The sequence below is a fragment of the Acinonyx jubatus genome, chromosome A1, assembly GCF_027475565.1.
Source record: "Acinonyx jubatus isolate Ajub_Pintada_27869175 chromosome A1, VMU_Ajub_asm_v1.0, whole genome shotgun sequence".
Classification (NCBI taxonomy): domain Eukaryota; kingdom Metazoa; phylum Chordata; class Mammalia; order Carnivora; family Felidae; genus Acinonyx; species Acinonyx jubatus.
In genome coordinates, this window is record NC_069380.1 from 98,609,253 (window position 1) to 98,628,478 (window position 19,226).

Below are 19,226 nucleotides of genomic sequence, written 5' to 3' on the forward strand. Positions count from 1 at the left end.
AATCACTGCCCGGTTCTCCTGTCACTGCCATTGGTCAAGTGCAGAAATACAAGCACACCCTTCTGGGTCTTCATTGTCTCATTCTGTATCCGTGGCATGTTGGCTGTGTTCCTCTGCCTCAGCACTTCTTACATGATTTTGTCATTGCCCTTAGGGCTGGGGGTCAACTCTTTTTTTTTTTTAATTTTTTTTAACGTTTATTTATTTTTGAGACAGAGAGAGACAGAGCATGAATGGGGGAGGGTCAGAGAGAGAGGGAGACACAGAATCTGAAACAGGCTCCAGGCTCTGAGCGGTCAGCACAGAGCCCGACGCGGGGCTTGAACTCACGGACCGCAAGATCATGACCTGAGCCGAAGTCGGACGCTCAACCGACTGAGCCACCCAGGCGCCCCGGGGGGTCAACTCTTAAAGACCACATGCTTTTATACTATAAAAGTTAAAAGAAAAACACTTCTTATATCATTTTTCATTGATTTTACTTTAGTCAGTGCCAAATTCAAATACATTTTCATAGTTCAGGGTTCAAATCCCAGCTCCAACACTTTTGTAACCCTGGGCAAATCATTTGACCTCCAAGTTTGAGTTTCTCATTTGAGAAATTTGGGATAACAAGAGTCCTTGCTTTATTGAGTTCTTGTGTGGGTTAACTCGACCAGTATATAAACAATTGGTGCCTGATACAGAGAAATACTGTGTGTGTTCACTATTAGTAATAGTAATGTACTAAGGATAGTAAATTGCTAGTAAATATTCCTTTACTCCTATGTTTAAAATTGAGCCTTTAAGGATCCATGGCATTCATCTGTAAGAATGAGAGAAAATACTTTTGTTTTTCATCTATCGATACCTAGCAAATAGTCCTTATGACCCACCATTAGGCTGTGAACTTGTTTTTGAGAGTAACTATTTTAGGTTTGCCACCCCTGACTTACAATCTTGAGATGGTACCAGTGGACTTCTGGTAGTAACTCCAGAGATTTGCTGATGGATGAACTGGGGAAGCCAGAATGTCACCGAGGTTGTGTGTGCCACAGCCGGCTAGTCAGAGACTTGATACTATAGACCCTCCATACCTGTAGGAAATTAGTAACTACTGAGATTTCTTCGTGTACTTCAGGCCGGGATCATCTCCGGTTCCCCTAGGAAGTCAAGGAAACCAGAGGAACGCTTATCTCCTTCCTCTGCCACAGATTCAGTGCCAGTAGCCTGAGCGTCAAAATGTCTCAACTGCCCCCACCCTCCCATGTATTGTCACCACAGTAGCAGAGTGGCTAAATTGTAAGTTTAGAAGATTATGCTCCCATTTTGTGCCAGAACCTATCATTTTTTTCTAATACTTAGACTTCGGCTCTAAATCCAGCCATAGTGACCCACACTCTACAGCTCCAGTAGAGAAGTTTCTCCCCTGAGATCTGAGGTCCTTTCCTCTATAGGACTTCAGATATGTCCTGGTTATATCTTTGAAAAATCAATACTGATCCCTGAACCAATCTTTTATTTCTTTGGGAATAAGTCAGTCCCAATTTCACATTTTAATCCTAACAATAGTAAAGCACACTCTGTCTTTTTACCTTGCTATAGTTCAAACATTTGATATTATTTTATTTCTAAGGTTTATCAATCTAGCTTCCTTGAAAAGAATTAAACAATATAATATTCAACAATGGAGATGACAATAAAAACTTTTGGGTGTTCATAAAATGTAATGCTAAGCAGTAATAAAAATAATGACTCAAAATTGTATTTATTAATATGGAGATATTACCATGATACATCATTTGAAAAGAGTGTGGCAGTGAGGGACAGAAATTGATAACCTCATTTACCGCCAATCAATATTTAGATATAGATGTAGAAAATTCTAACAGTAACAACAGTAACATTTATTACACATCCACATGCCAGGCAATGCAGGAAGCATTTTACATTGTCTTAGTCAATCTTGACTCTAACCTTAGAAAGTTATATGTGGGCAAAACAAACCCTAAAATTTAAAAAGAAATGCTAAATGACATACACAAGTACACCAAACTATTGGGTGTTAGAACAAGGACTTAAAGAGGCAGTCACATCTCAGTGCATATACTTTCAAACTCTAGTAGAGACTGAAATGTTCAGAGGTTCTCACTGAAGGATAGGGTTATCTGTGAATTTACATCAACTATTTTTTCCTTATATTTTTTTATCTGCATGTGTCACAACATGACATGCTTTCTTCAGGAATCGATTAAGTCCTAAGAATGACTATTTTTTTTATCAAATTATCTAATTATTTATTCATTCTAGAAATTGAGCCAGGATCAAAATGATGCTGATGAGGCTACAATTTCACAATATCTTGTTTGATTTCTTCTACTTAGCATTACAAAATACGTGCTGCACATGCATGTGTGGATTTTTCACTAGAAAGTATTTATTGTTCACCCATTAATGTCAGGTGGTATTCTAGGCATTGGGGATAAAGAAATTTACAAAACAGATAAGATTTTTTTGTGTGCATGTGAAGCTTATATTCTAGTAGAAGGTAACAGACAAAAATAATCCTAGAAATGAAATATATATTTCTTGCTCATTAAGAAAAACTAAGCAGAATGCTGTGACAGGTTGAGTAAAGGACAGCGAATTAAATGGTTGAGGAAGGCTTTTCTGGGGATGTGATGTTGCACAATGAACTGGATGTTTAGAAAGAGCCAGCCTTGTGAAGACTGGTAGATCAGCATTTCAGAGAGAAGACAGAAAAAATGTAAAATGTCTTTTTAATTTTTTTTTTCTAACGTTTATTTATTTTTGAGACAGAGAGAGACAGAGCATGAACGGGGGAGGGTCAGAGAGTATAAAATGTCTTAAGTAGAAATGGGTTTGACAATTTTGAGGGGAAAACTTAATCTCTAGACTTCAGTTTTTCAGTGCAGGGGCTGCGAAGAGATAGGAAGTATTTAGAGAAAAGCCTTAAACATGATCATAAATACCTCTTTATTAGACGTCTAAGGTTAAACAAATAAATAAATTTGTTTTAACAAATATAGTGCTGTCAATTAGCCGTGTCTTTAACAAAATTAAGTAGTTCTTTCCATAATCAAAGGAGAAAGAAATTCAACATGCAGAGCACTCCACATTAACATAAGAACCAAAATTCTGGCAAGGCCTCAAGAACTTGATAAAAAAGAAACAAAAGGGAAGCATGTAAAAGCTATCCTCATTATCATCGTGCATTAACTCTTTTGTTCAATTATACTGGCAAAAGAGACTTGAAAAACCAAGCAGATTAATGATTTTAAAAGTTTCAGCTCCTTTGTCTTCAAACTACAGAATGATGTGTGTTCTGCCTCCATCTGGTCTTACTGCGTTTTATCTTATTTATTTGTCATCATGTATTCAGTATTCAGTTACTTCAGTGAGGAGCAAATTTTTAAGCAAAAACCTCACTGTTTCCAGCATAATGAGGGAACAGTGCAGTTCAACAGAGCCTTTTGATGTTTGGTTTTTACGTGTGAATTTGCAAGGAGAGTCTCACCCTCTTCCCAATATGGTTGGTTCAGCGTATCCTGCAGAAAGTATTATATTTTCTAACTTGGAACTTAAGCACTTCTTCACTTGCAAAACTTGATGCAAATCAATTTCGCCCATTAGTGACACAGAGTATATGAATTTCTTCTTGGTTATTTTAGCCTCAAGCACCGAATTTTGTTTTTCTTATTCTGTGATGTATATGTTGCTTGTGTTTATTTTAATTCCAATGGACCATATGCTTTTCTTTTCATGCTTTTTCCCCTCATTTTACTGAAAAATAACTGTATAAGTTTAAGGTATACAGCGTGATGGTCTGATGTACATATACTGTGAAATGATTAAATTGGGTTTAGTTCACATCCATCATCTCATGTAGATATAATAAAAAGGAAAGAAAAAGGGGTCCCTGGGTAGCTTAGTCGGTTGAGCATCTGACTTCGACTCAGGTCATGATCTCACAGTCCGTGGGTTCTAGCCCCACTTGGGGCTCTGTGCTGATAGCTCAGAACCTGGAGTCTGCTTCAGATTCTGTGTCCCCCTTTCTCTCTGCCCCAGAACTTGTATGCTCTTTCTCTATGTCAAAAATAAGTAAACATTAAAAAAAAAAAAAAAGGAAAAAAAATTACCTGCATGATGAAAACTCGTAGGATCTACTCTTTTAAACACATTCCTATAGGGGCGCATGGGTGGCTCAGCATGTCAAACCTCTGACTCTTGATTTTGGCTCAGGTCATGATTTCGTGTATGGTGGGATCAAGCCACGACCTCGCAATTCATGGGATGGAGCTCCATGTCCAGCTCCGTGCTGCCAGCTGCTTGGTTTCTTCTCTCCCTCTGCTCCTCCCCTGCTTGTGCACTCTCTCTCTAAATAAATAAATAAATACCCTTACAATTTTTTTTTTTAAATAAAAACATTCCTACATATCCCAGAGCAGTGTTACCTGTAGTCATCATACACATTATATCCCTAGTACATTTTTTATCTTATAATTGGAAGTTGGTACCTTCTGACTACCTTCTTCCCATTCCTCCTCCCCACACCCCCCACCCCTACTGACCACAAATCTAATATCTTCTTCTATGGGTTTGGTTTGGTGTTTTGTGTTTACTTTTAGATTCCACATATAAACGAGATCATACAACATGTCTTTCTCTGACTTTTTTTTTTACTTAGCATAATGCTTTCAAGGTCTGTAATATTGTTGTAAATGGAAAATTTTCCTTATTTTTTATAGTTGAATAATACTCAATTGTACTTTTACCTAAAATTGTCCTTATTCATTCATCCATTAATGGCCATTTAGGTTATTTCCATGTTTTGGCTACTGTCAAATAATCTGCTGTGAACGTGGGGTGCAGATATCTTTTCAAGTTTGTGCTTTGTCCCATTTGTATATATTCTCTGAAGTGGAACTGGTGGATCATATGGTAGTTCTAGTTTTATTGTTTTTAAGTTTATTTATTTATTTTGAGAGAGACAAAGACAGTATGAGTGGGGCAGGGGCAGAGAGAGAGGATGGGGAGAGAGAATCCCAAGCAAACTCTGCACTGTCAGCATGGAGCCCAATGTGGGGCTTGAACTCAGGAAATTGTGAAATCATGACTTGAGCCAAAATCAAGACACTTAAGCCATTGAGCCACCCAGGTGGCCTGGTAGTTCTATTTTTAATTTTGAGAGACATCCATTCTCTTTTCCACAGTGACTGTACCCATTTACATTCCCACCAACAGAACACAGGGGTCTTTCTCCACATCCACAGCAGCGTTTGTTATCTCTTACCTTTTGATGATGTCCATTCTAACAACTGTGGGGTGGTATCTCATGGTAGTTGTAATCTGAATTTCCCTGATAACTAGTTACCATCTTTTCTTGTGCCTCTAGGCCATTTATATATCTTTTTTTGGGGGGGAGGCGGGAATGTTGATTAGGGTCCTTCTCCCATGTTTAAATTGGAGATTTGTTTAGTTTTTGAGTGGTATGAATTCATTGTACATTTTGAATATAAAACACTTAGTGGACGTATCATTGTAAATAATTTTCCCATTTCCAAAGGTACTTTTCATTTTGTTGATGCTTTTTGTTTGCTGTGAAGAAGCTTTTTTTTTTTTTAACGTTTGTTCATTTTTGAGAGAAAGAGCACAAGCAGGGAAGGTGCAGAGAAAAAGGGGGGGACACAGGATCCCAAAGAAGGATCTGCTGTCCATGCTGACAGCAGAAAGTCTAATGCAGGGCTTGAACTCAGAACCCGTGAGATCATAACCTGAGCTGAAGTTGGATGCTAAACTGACTGAGCCACCCAGGTGCCCCCAGTCTTTTTAGTTTGATGTAGTTCCACCTGCTTATTATTTCTTTGGTTGCTTCTGCTTTTGGTATGATTTCCAAAACATTACCAATACCCAGGTCAAGGAACTTTATTTCTATGTTTTGTTTTGGGTTTTTTCCCCCCTAGGATTTTTTTGGTTTCAAGTCTTAAATAGAAGTGTCATCCATTTCAAGTTACTTTTGTAGTGGTGCAAGATAGGGGTCATTTTCATTCTTTTACATGTAAATATCCAGTTTTGTTAGCACCACTTATTTAAGAGACAATTGTCTTGGGGCGCCTGGGTGGCTCAGTCAGTTGAGCATCTGACTTCAGCTCAGGTCATGATCTCACAGCTCGTGAGTTTGAGCCCCACGTCGGGCTCTGTGCTGACAGCTCAGAGCCTGGAGCCTGCTTCGGATTCTGTGTCTCCCTTTCTCTCTGCCCCTAACCCACTCTCATTCTGTGTCTCTCTCTCTCAAAAATAAACATTAAAAAAAAAAAAAAGAGAGACAATTGTCTCCATTGAGTAATTTTTTAACTCCCCTATTAAATATTAGTTGATTATACATACTTGAGTTTATATCTGGGCTCTCAATTCAGCTCCATTGTTCTAGTTGTTTTTATGCTAACACTATACTGTTTTCATGACTGTAGCTTGAATGTATATGTTGATACTTCTGCTTTGTTCTTCTTTCTTAAAATGTCCACGGCCAGGGTCTTTTGTGGCCCTATGCACATAGGAGGACAGTTTTATTTCTACTTCTCTAATAAACACCATTGTAATCTTGATAGGGATTGTATTAAAATTCTGGCTAGCTTTCGTTGTATTGACATTTTACCAATATGAATTCTTCCAAATCATAAGCAGGATATCTTTCCATTTATTTATGTTGTCTTTGATTTTTTTTTTTAATCAATGTCTTCGAGTTTTCAGAGTAGAAATCTTTCACCTCCTTGATTAAATTTATGACTAAGTATTTTAGGTGTGCTATTAAAAATGACATTTAAAAAATATTTTTGAAATAATTTATTGTTTGTGTGTAGAAATGCTGCTGATCTTTATTTTCTATGTGCAGTATAACTGAATTTACTGACTAATTCTAACAGTTTTCTTTTTTGGTGGAGTCTTGAGATTTTTTTCAATCATGTCATGTGAATCAAAAACAATTTTACTTTTTTTTTTCTTTCCAGTTCTCATGCTGCTTATTTATTTTTCTTGATTGAGTGCTCTATCTAGAACTTATAGTACTACTTTGAATAGGAGTAGAGAGACTGAGCTGAATATATTGTTCCTGATCTTAAAGGAAAAACTTTTAGTAGCTCACCATTGGGTATATTATTACCTGGGGGTTTGTCATATAGGACTTTTATTAGGTTCTTATATATTCATTCTGTGCCTAATTTGCTAAGTTGTTTATTATGAGAAAATACAGAATATTTTCAAATGCTTTCTCTGTGTCTGTTAAGATAATTATATGATTCTTTTTTTCCTACTAATATGAAGTGTCATATTGGTAGATTTGCATAGGTTGAGGCATTCTTGTATCCCAGGGATAAATCCCCTTTGATCACAGTGAATGATCTTTCCAATGTACTGCCGAATTCACTTTGCTGGTACTTTGCTGAAAATGTTTGCATTCATATTCATCAGGAATATTAGCCTATAGTATTCTTTTCTAGCAGTGCCCTTAACTGGCTTTGTTTCAGGATAATCCTGGCCTTGTGAAATGAGTTTGGGAGTGTTTCACCCTCTTTAATTTTCTGGAAGAATTTGAGATGGATTGGTGCTAATTCTTCTTTAAATGCTTGGTAAAATTCACCAGTGAAGTCATCTGGTCACGGGCTTTTCTTTGTGGGGAAGATTTTGATTACTGATGCAATTTTCTTCCTAGTAATTGGGCTATTTATATTTTCCATTTTTTTCCAAAAATTTATGTTGGAAGTGGAATTTTTCCATTTGTTCTGTGTTGTCCATTTGGTTGGCATATAGTTGTTCATAGTAGCCTCTTTGATCTTTTGTATTTCAGGGCTCAGTTGTAATGTCTCCCTTTTCATTTATAATTTTGCAAGTTGGGTTCTTTTTCCATTTCCTTTGATTAGCCTACCTAATGTTTTGTCAATTTTGTTAACTTTTTTAAAGAACCAACTGGTAGTTAGGCTCATCTTTTATACTGATTTTTTGCTTGCTTGTTTCTTCTCTATTTCACTTGTTTCTGCTCTGCTCTTGATTATTTGTTCTGTTATGTTTGGTTTATTTAGTTCTTTCTCCATTTCACTAAGATATAGACTTAGGTTTCTTATTTGGCATCTTCCTAGCTTCTTAAATGTTTCCTAAGCATTTATTGCTAATTTCCCTCTTAGAAATAATTTTGCAATAATCCATAAGTTCTGATATGTTTTGTGTTAATTTTATTTTTCTTTCATTTCTTCATTGATCCATTGGTTATTCATGAGAGTGCTGTTTAATTTCTGCATATTCATGACTTTTCCAGATTTCCAGATTTCCTTTTCTTTTGAGAAATCCTTACTGATTTCCAGTTGGATGCCACTGTGGTCAGAGAAGACATTTGACATGATTTCAGTCTTCTTGAATTTGCTGAGTTGTTTTGTAAACTAACATATGGTATATCCTGGAAAATGTTCCAAGCGCTCTTCAGAATAATGTATATTCTGATGTTGAATAGAATGTTCTGCATGTGTCTTCTATATCTGTTCAGTCTGCAGTGTTATTCAAATCCTTGGTTTCATTATGGATTCTGTGTCTAAATGGTCTATCCATTGTTGAAAGTAAGGTATTAAAGTACCTCACTGTTTTTGTATTGCTGTTTATTTATCCTTCTAGCTCTGTTAGTTTTTGCTTTATATATTTAGATGCCCCAATGTTGGAAAGAAAGATACTTACAGTTGATATATCTTGATAGATTGACCACGTTATTCCAGGATAATGACCTTAGTTTGTCTATTTTTCCATTTTCAATTTAAAGTCTATTTTGTACAAGTAGAGCTACCCCTGTTTTTTTTTGTTGTTGTTATCATTCGCTTCATGTCTCTTCATCCATCCCTTCACTCTCAGTCTATGTGTGTTTAAGTTTCAAATGAGTCTCTTGTGGGCAACATAACATGGATTTAACTTTAACCATTCAGCCATTCTGTGTTTTGATTGGAGAATTTAATCTTTTTAAAGTAATTTATTGATAGGTAAGGACTGACTCTGGCTCTTAATTGTTTTCTGGTTGCTCTGTAGATCCACTGTTTCTTGTTTCTTATGCTTTCGTTGATCATACTTTGATGTCTTTTGGTATTTGTAGGCTTGGACCTCTTTATCATGTTCCTTTGTGTAACTGCTCCAGGTTTTTCCTTGTTGTTACCATGAAGCTTACATAATGTATTTAAAAGTATAACGCTATTTTAAGCTGATAGCAACTTAATTTAAAATTTTTGTTTTAATGTTTTTTTTTTTTTTTTGAGAGACAGAGCAGGAATGGGGGAGGGGCAGAGTGGGAGGGAGACACAGAATCTGAAACAGGCTCCAAGCACTGAACTGTCAGCACAGAGCCTGACACAGGGCTGGAACATGAACTGTGAGATCATGACTTGAGCTGAAGTTGGACGCTTAACCGACTGAGCCACCCAGAGCCCCGCTAGCAACTCAATTTTAATAGAATTCCTAAGCTTTATACTTTTACTATTTAACCCCCTTTTAGGTTATTTCTAATACAGGTGACATATTTTTTATATTGTGTGACTAATAACATATTATTGTGGCTATGATTACTTTTACCAGTTCTTTATTTATTAATATTTTTTAATGTTTGTTTTTGACACAGAGCGAGCACAAATGGGGGAGAGGCATAGAGAGAGGGGACAGAGGATCCAAAGTGGGTTCTGCACTGACAGCAGACAGCCCAATGTGGGGCTCAAACTCACGGAGATCATGACCTGAGCCGAAGTCATCCAGGTACCCTAGTTCATTTTTTAATTTTTAAACTAGAATTTAAGTGTATTATGTATCATCATTATCATATTACAGAATATATGATTATATATACCATTACTAGTAATTTTTATTCTACCTTTTATGCTCTTATGTCAATATGTCTTTCCTCTCAGAGAACTCCCTATAGTTTATCTTGTAAGAAACGCCTAGTGTAATGAATTCCCTCAGCTTTTTTTTTTGTTTGGAAAAGTCTTTATCCCTCCATTTCTGAAAGAAAGCCTCACTGGATAGACTTTGTGGTTGCCATTTTTTTTCTTTCAATATTTTGAATATGTCATCTCATTCTCTCCTAGGTTAAAAAATTTCTGTTGAGAAATCTGCCAATAGGCTCATGTTTGTAATTTTTCTCTTACTCCTTTTGAAATTAATTTTTTTGTTTTTGTGTTTTGTGAGTTGAGTCATGTGTCTTGGTGTAGCCCTAATCAGGTTCTACCTATTTGCAATGTGTTGGGCCTCAGTGATTGGAATGTGCATTTATTTTCACAGGTGTCACAGATTCTCAGCCATTATTGCTTTAAATATATATTCTAAACTTTCTCTTTCTCTTCTTCTGGAATTCCCATAATGCAAATTCAGACATACCTCATTTTATTGTACTTTACTCTCTAGTGTTCCACAGATAGTGAATGTCTTTAAAATTGGACATTTGGGGGCGCCTGGGTGGCTCAGTCATCAAGCGTCCGACTTCGGCTCAGGTCATGATCTCGCTGTACGTGAGTTCGAGCCCCGTGACGGGGTCTGTGCTGACAGCTCAGAGCCTGGAGCCTGTTTCAGATTCTGTGTCTCCCTCTCTCTCTGCCTCTCCCCTGTTCATACTCTGTCTCTCTCTGTCTCAAAAATAAATAAACGTTAAAAAAAAGTTTTAAAAAATAAAATTGGACATTTGGGGCAACCCTGCATCAAGCAAGTCTCTTGGTACCTTTTATGTTCCAACAGCATTTGTTCACTTGTTTCTATGTCGCTTTTTGGTAATTATCACAGTATTTCAAACTTGTTCATTGTCACTATATTTGTTACAGTGGTCTGTGATGAATGATTTTTGATGTTATTATTCCACTTACTTTAAGGTACCATAGACTGTTCTCATAAAAAATGGTGAACTTAATTTCTTCTATTTATTAACTTTGAGAGAGAGAGAGGATGAGTCAGGAAGGGGGAGAGAGAGAGAGAGAGAGAGAGAATTCTAAGCAAGGCCCATGCTCAGCACAGAGCCCAGTGTACAGCTTAGTCCCACGAACTGTAAGATCATGACCTGAACCAAAATCAAGAGTTGGACACCTAACCCACTGGGCCACCCTTCAAATGGTGAACTTAATCACTAAATGTTGTGTGTGTTCTGATTGCTGCACAAACCACCGTCTTCCCGCTCCCCAATCTCTCCCTCTCCTTGGGCTTCATACTCCATGAGAGACAACAATATTGAAATTAGGCCATTTAATGCCCCTACATTGGTCTCCAAGTGTTCAAGTGAAATAAAAATTTACACATCTCTCACTTTAAATCAAAAGTTAGAAATATTTAAGCTTAGTGAGGAAGACATGTTGAGAGCCGAGACAGGCCCAACCTAGGCCTCTCAAGACAAATGGTTATTTTGTGAATGCAGAGGAAAAGTTCTTAGGGAAATTATTAGTTCTACTCCAATGAACACATGAATCATAGAAAAGTAAAACAGCCTATTACTGATACAGACAAAGTCTTACTGGTCTGAATAGATGATCAAACCAGTCACACCATTCTCTTTATCCAAAGCCTAATCTAGAGCAGGGCCCTAACTTTTTTCAATTCTGTGAAAGCTAAAAGTGTTGACTATCCAGAAGAAAAGTTAGAAGCTAGCAGAGATTGGCTCATAAGGTTTAATGTAAGAAGCTATCTCCATAACATAAAAGTACATCATAAAGCAGTAAGTGCCAATATAGAAGCTGCAAGCAAGTTTTCCAGAAGATCTAGGTAAGATGTTCATGAGGGTGCCAACACTAAACAACAGATTTTCAATGTATACAAAATAGCTTTTATTAGAAGATGCCATCAAGGACTTTCATAGCTAAAGAGGAGAAGTCAATGCCTGGTTTCAAAGCTATGAAAGACAGGCTGACTCTCTAGTTAGGAGTTACATACATGGGGACTTTGGGGGCACCTGGGTGGCTCAGTCAGTTGAGAGTCCGACTCTTGACTTCAGGTCAGGTCATGATCTCACAGTCTGTGAGTTTGAAACCTGTGTAGGGCTCTGTGCTGACAGTGCAGAGCCTGCTTGGGATTCTTGCTCTCTCTCCTCTCTCTGCCCCTCCCCTACTCACTCATACTTTCTCTCTCTCTCCCCTTCAAAATAAATAGACAAAAAAAATAAATAAAGGCTGACTCTCTTGTTAGGGACTTATATAGATGATGACTTTTCATTGAAGCCAATGCACATTTCCATTTCAAAAATCCTAAGACCCTTAAGAATTATGCTAAAAATAGTCTGCCTATGCTCTTTAAATGGAACAACAAAGCCCTGGGTGACAGAAAACCTGTTTCCACCATCGTTTACTGAATATTTTATGCACACTGATATTTTGTGCACACTGCTTTTTCATAAAGTACCTGGTCACCCGAGAGCTCTGATGGAAATGTACAAGATCAGTGTTGTGTTGATTCCTGCTAATGTAGCATGTATTCTGCAGCCCATGGATCAAGAAGTAATTTCAACTTCCAAGTCTCATTTTTAAGAAACACGTTTTGTAAGGCTGTAGCTGCCATAAAGAGTTATTCTTCTGATGGGTATGGGTAAAGTTAATTGAAAACCTCTTGGAAAGAACTCATCATTCTAGATGCCATTCAGAACATTTGTGCCATCCAGAACATCAGAAGAGGTAAAAATATCAAAATTAACAGGAGCTTCAAACAGGTTGATTCCAACCCTCAGGAATGACTTTGAGGGGCTCAAGACTCCTATGGAGGAAATAGCTGAAGATGTGGTGTTAACAGCAAGAGAACTAGAATTATACATGAAGCCTGTCACTATAACTGAACGATTGCAATCTCATGGGGAAACTTTAATGGATAAGGAATCGTTTCTTGTGAACGAGCAAACAAAGTGGTTTCTTGAGGTGGAATCTACTCCTGATGAAGACGCTATGAAGATTTTGAAACAACAGAGGATTTCAAATATGACATAAACTTAGTTGAAAAGCAGTAGGCAGGTTTCAGAGATTTGAATCCAATTTAGAAAGACGTAGTATTGTGGTAAAATGCTATCAAACAGCATCACATGCAACAGAGATTGCTTGTGAAAGGAAGAGTCCGTCAGTGCGGCCAACTTCCTTGCTATCTCATTTAAAACAAATTGCCACAGCCACCCAACCTTCAGCAGCCACCATCCTGATGGGTCAACAGCCACCAACATGAAAGCAAGACCTTCTACCAGGAAAAAGATGACAACTCACTAGCTCTGATGACAGGTCACATTTTTGAGCAATTAAGGATTTTTTAACGAGATATGTACATTGTCTTTTAAACATGATGCTATTACACACTTATTATACTAACCTGTACTGGCAACATAACTTTTATATGCACCAGGGCGCCAAAAAGTCTCTTTGACTAACTTTACAGCAATATTCGCTTTCTTGTGGTCTGGATCTGAATGCACAGCATCTCTGAGGTATGCCTGTATGTAATTACCTAAATTTAAAAAAAGGAAGCATTATACCATGTTTAAGAATAACTGCACATAACACCTATACTTATCTGGCTAGGATATTTTGACATAGTTTGTGGGAAACAGAGCTACCATTTTTCTCATGACAGTAGCTTTTTTCCTCTTTTGTCATCAGACACTAGAAGACAGTAGACTTTTCAAAGAGATTAGCAATCTATAAAAAAATAAAGGGTTCAAAAATGATAGATATTTCCGTGAGATTGCGTACTCATCAGCTGTGTATGTAGATACTTAGGCTCGTTTGCCAGTCCAAGTTAAGTGTGACAAGGAGCAAAACGCTTTTTGAAAAAGAGAAAATATTATTATATCGAATCGGTATCCTTAATGCGAAGTTGAGTCTATCATCTGACAGAAAGAATAACCACTGGTACCTTTTATTCACATAACAGTGGATGTTTTCTAAAAGTGATTCACACTGGTTATTCCATAAACACCCACCTGACACAGCTTTTCCTAGGTATGGCGCCTTATAGTCCACAGTTTTCGCTCATGCTTTTGGTTTTAACCTAAGGTATCTTTGCAGAGATTCTGGGACTGTGTTAGCCTCCTTATTCTAAAGTTGGTGGCCTAGAGGCTACATGAAGTAAGCAGCCTGCCCACACTCAGCTCCTAGAGGATCATGGGAAGAAGGCTAACCAGGCTGAACCCATAATTTGATGCTTGTACCATTCCACATCCCATGCACGTGAGCCTCTGAATTGCTGCTGCTGCGTTCCAAGGGAGTTCAGCTCCAAATGTTTGTGATCCAGTTATTAGGAACACAGAGAATTTTCCCAAGTCCACAGCATTATACAAACTATATCGTAGAGAATTTGAATTCACCCATCACTATGTTTACAGTGTTTTTTCACTGGTAAATTACATTTCATATTCTGGCTGTGGAGCAGGATTCGTCCCCACAAAGGAGCATTTAATGATTTAGAAGTTTTGAAACATCACATCTGGATGAAAATGGAAACTCATCCAACTCAACATTCTTCTGGTTTGTGACACCAAGGCATAGAGAGGGTAAAGAACTTGACTTGTTTACTCTGACTTTGCAGTGCACAAACAATTTTAGCCTCCTGGGCAGAAAAGAGCTGAAATCCAGCCTGATTCCACTGGGCAAACTTTGTGGCTTGGCTCAGGGCCAGCCGCCTGAAAAGGGATCTTTTTTTTTTTTAAGGTGCCAAGTTACGTGCCTGTGGGGGATGAGTCTGTCCGGGGTTGAGGCCTTTTCCTAATGTGCATGAAGGAGCTGTATAGTTCTGTCTAAATGTATTCACACTTTGGATTGGTCTTGCTCCTTTGCTGTTAGGTCTGTGAAGTTCATTCCCTGTTGAATACAGCTATGTGTGTTCACTGTTAAGGTGCCATAACATTCTGGGGAATGCATGCAATGAAATCTGTTCACTGTTTGCTTACAGACATTTGGGTTATTTCCAGTTTTAGGTTATTACAAATTATGCTGTAAGCAATATCACATTCACATTCATTTTGTCATATTATCAATGTTTCCTGAGTATAACATTTAACATGACTTTGAGGTTCGCCGACACCTGAAATTTGAACATGAGTTTCCAAGGTCCTATCTGTAGAGTTTTTGAGTCAGTAGATATGGGTTAGGTCTCCACAATGTATATTGGTGACAGTCTCTAGGTCTTGTGTTAGCTCTACTAAACGCCCTTGGTGTTCCCATTGAGTGAATGGGATATGTTTCTTGCTGGCACTGGGGTTCCTTTAGAGTGAGTATCTTTCAGTTATACACCAACTGTAAAAACTAGTTTTAGCTACTTTGGTTGGTTTTTGAAGAAAAATCAGTACTACAGTATGTGCACTTTAATACTTGTAAGAGTTCAAAGTATATGTCATAGTCTGCCGTCTTGGGATGTCTTGGCACATCTTGGTGTAAGTCTGTGCAGCCCAAGGCTGGATTGTTTGCACTTCACAAGGGAGGAAAGGGGGAGTGACAGAAAGAAGAGACAGTGGGCAGTTTTAGGACCCCTTCAGCCCATGTTTCACTACTAAACATGGGACACAGGGAAATCACCAACCCCTCTTGTCCACAGATCCCGCCTTCACTCTCTGCATGCTCCCTGACTGTGATCTGAGAGGTTACTCAGAGAAACTCTGGAAGAAAATGAGGTTAGCCCTCAATGCTCATTGATAATTAATGTAATTTTGATAGTATCAATGGAAAAAAGTTTATATGCAGGTGTCTAGGTCTTTTGTTTTATGTACTCAAAATAGTAGTTACTTTTTTTTAAAGGGTAGCTGAAGTTTTCAATAGTTAGAGCTCAAAGAATTTTTTTTTGTCTATGTTTTCCAGTTAGTAGTCCTGAAAATAAAGCAAAACGGAAAAGATCTTAGCTTGGATGAATATGGCAATGAATCGTCCATTATTCAGGCACCACTGGTTGTTGATAGAAGGCTCCTAAATCAACATAGTTTATATAAACTTTTCTCTCTTACCAAAGCAGAGGAGTAAAACTTTAAAACCACAAAGCTACCAGGGGTACCTGGGTGGCTCAGTCAGGTGAGCATCTGACTTCTGTTCGGGCCATGATTTCAAGGTTCATAAGTTCGAGCCCCACGTTGGGCTCTGTACTGACAGTGTGGAGCCTGCTTAGGACTCTGTCTCTCTCTCTCTCTCTCTACCCCTCCCCCACTCGTGCTGTCTCTCAAAATAAACAAATGGACTTTAAAGAAAAAAAAACACACAAAATGAAAATAGTTTACAAAGTAATGCACATGAAGCTGTAACGTGTAGATGGGTGGTAGAGAAGCCGCTGATTGCTCCGCCCACCTCTTCTCCCCACACACTATGTGAAAGGCCAGAAAGCGGCATTTAAACCCGCACGTGTGAGTACCAGGGCTCGCACAATGTCTGGGAGGGAAAAAATACCCACACTCCCATCTGCTTCATTTACTACTACCAGCCAGGGAACCTAGAAGCAGAAGGGTAGGCCACGTGTGAAAGTATAAACCAAAAGTTTAAGAATGGCCATTGGAAGAAATGTCTTTCATGTATTCTACAACGAATACAATCCACAAATGAAAGAAAATAACAGCATGTGGAACCATCTGAAGGTATTAGGCTCTAATGTGAAAATGCACTGCTGATCTCCTTGACTACTTTTAAGCTAGCTCTGCCCCTCTATTTTCAAATTTTAAAATATTAAGATCTGAAACATATATCTTAAACATTAAGCACCAGGTAACTATAATAGTTCCATATACGTATTTAATGTTTACAGGGTTAGTTCTGCTTTTAATAACCATAGATACTGTTTTACATGGGGAAGAAGTCAAATGAACATTAAAACCTTAAATTATTTTTTATCATGTCTTTTCTCTATGAAGTTCATCTATTAATATGTTCATATAATTGAGAGGACAAAGGAACTGTAATGAAGTGAGAGAGATTATATTCATGTCGTATTGTCTACTCAAATCTTTTATAAATGAATGGCTAATGTTCTGGAGTATTACTCTTATAAAGTGCTTTTAAAACAGAAAATTAAGAAGGCATCCTTCTTCTCCAATATCTAAGCTTTACTGCATCCTTGTTGGTTACTTTGGAGACTCCCTTCTCCAGATGGAACAGTTACCCACCACCCAGTACAGGGGGGAGAACAGGAGGGAGATGGGGAAATGCTATTTTAATATTGTGTCTCTAATGATACTGTGTTGGGGGAAAAAAATTCTTGGTCATTGTTCTGATGCCAGTCAACATAAATTTCTTTTAATAGTTTTTCTTTAAAAAGACCTTAGGTTCTTCAATAATCACATGATAGAGCATAGCACAATAGTTTAGTAACTATATTGCAAATTAAAATGAAGGCTTACCTCTAGGATCAGAGAATGCATTACATTCTATACAAGCCACATTGTGTTGTCAACATCCAGTGATGGTAACTAGCCATCTTTTGAGCTACTCAAGGTCACTGGCAAACCACTTCACCCAGAGAATCAATGGTGCTAGACAGAAATGAGTACCAAAACTATTTTATCATCTCTTGCTGAGTCTAACCTGAAAAGTGTTCCTTCTCTGAATTAACTAAAAGCTTGTGTGATATTTATTTCATATAAAGAAACCAAATCATTGCTGCCACCCTATACCCTCCAACAAACTAGGTTGAGCTAAAAACCAGTCTTGGTCCCTCAGCAAGGAGTCTTCTGGTGAAAGAAATTATTTTAATGAGGGAACAATGTCAAGACAGATAACTTGAAAAATCTGTTAATTACACAGCTTTATTTCTCTTAATGGCCTATTTCATATTACAATGAAATTTCTGTTGCTCAACAGGTGACCTTAGGGGACAAGCCTTTTACTTTTTTCTTCTATCGAAAGGTAATATATGCTCAAAAAAGAGAACTTAGGAAGAGAGGGGCACACCTCCCCCATGTTCCCCACATCATCCAAAACTGTCACCCAGAAACAGCCACTGTTAATACTGTGGTGTGTGTCTTTCTTGTCTCTCCTCTGTATACATGTATCTATGCTAACACAAAGAATCATACTCTATACAGTAATAAGCTTTTTCTTTTGGTGTGTATTGTTAATGTTTTTCCATGTCAACAAATACTCTTTTATAACCTTTTTAATTATTATAAAGGATTCCATCATATAAATTGCATTGTCCTTATAAATAAGTAGGAAGGGATGCCTTGCCTATTTCTACTCAGGAGTTTCACAAAGCACATAATTCTAAGGATATTATTAAAGTTAAGACATATTTCTAAGTCAGTTAAAACACTTTGGAAAACAAATAGTGATGGATGTTAAATTCAAGTAGAAAAGAAAAAGACTTCATATGGACATTCTAGTGAAAGAGCTCAGATGAGGACAGAACAGGGTAGACTCTTCAACATGAAATGATAGAACAAGTCTAGGTGGATTTCCATCATGGTGGCTCCTGAAAAGGAGGCTGTGTTCTGATACGATACACTAGTTCACATATAACTTTCAGGAAGCAAGTTAAGCTTGCCTATGACTAGCCTTAAAGACAATAAAGCACTTTTCTTCTTGGACTGTACTCTTGCACTTAAAATAAAGAGTATTAAAGCAGTCTTACCATTATGAACCGATTTTACCTTACTAGAGGTTCTTCCAGCAGAAACATAGTTGCATTCTTCCCTCACAAAGAATGATAAAGGAACAACACTATTTTGAGAATAGGTATTCTGAATCAGATGGGCAATAAAATAGTAATGGTTTTCTTTCATTTAGAATGTTAGGCACAATGTGTTCGAACATCCTACAAGCAGTAACATGTAAGGGAATATGAGTGCTGAGCATCAAGAGGTGAAGTTACTAGACCGTCTACTAAATGATCAAAAGTAGGAATGATACAGACATATTGGGGGCAGGAGGGAAAAGAGTAATGACTTAAAAAAATCAGAATATATTTCATTGATTTGTCATTCACTTTGATCTTCTCAAGTATGTATTTTTTAAACCATGAAAGTATATTATGAGTTTATTTGATTTCACTATCCTATCAGAACTTACCAATTCAGTTCAGTGAACATTTACCTACGACCTACTACGTGCCCAGTGCTGTGCTAAGTTCTAGACAGGGAGTGTGCTCCATCTGTCTGCACTAAAAGGCCAGTTCATGGTTAGCATTTTTTAGCAACAAAGAATTTTTTTAATTAATGTATGTACATTGTACTTCTAGACATAATGCTATGACAGTTAATAGATGACAGTATAGACAAGCATAATTTTTGT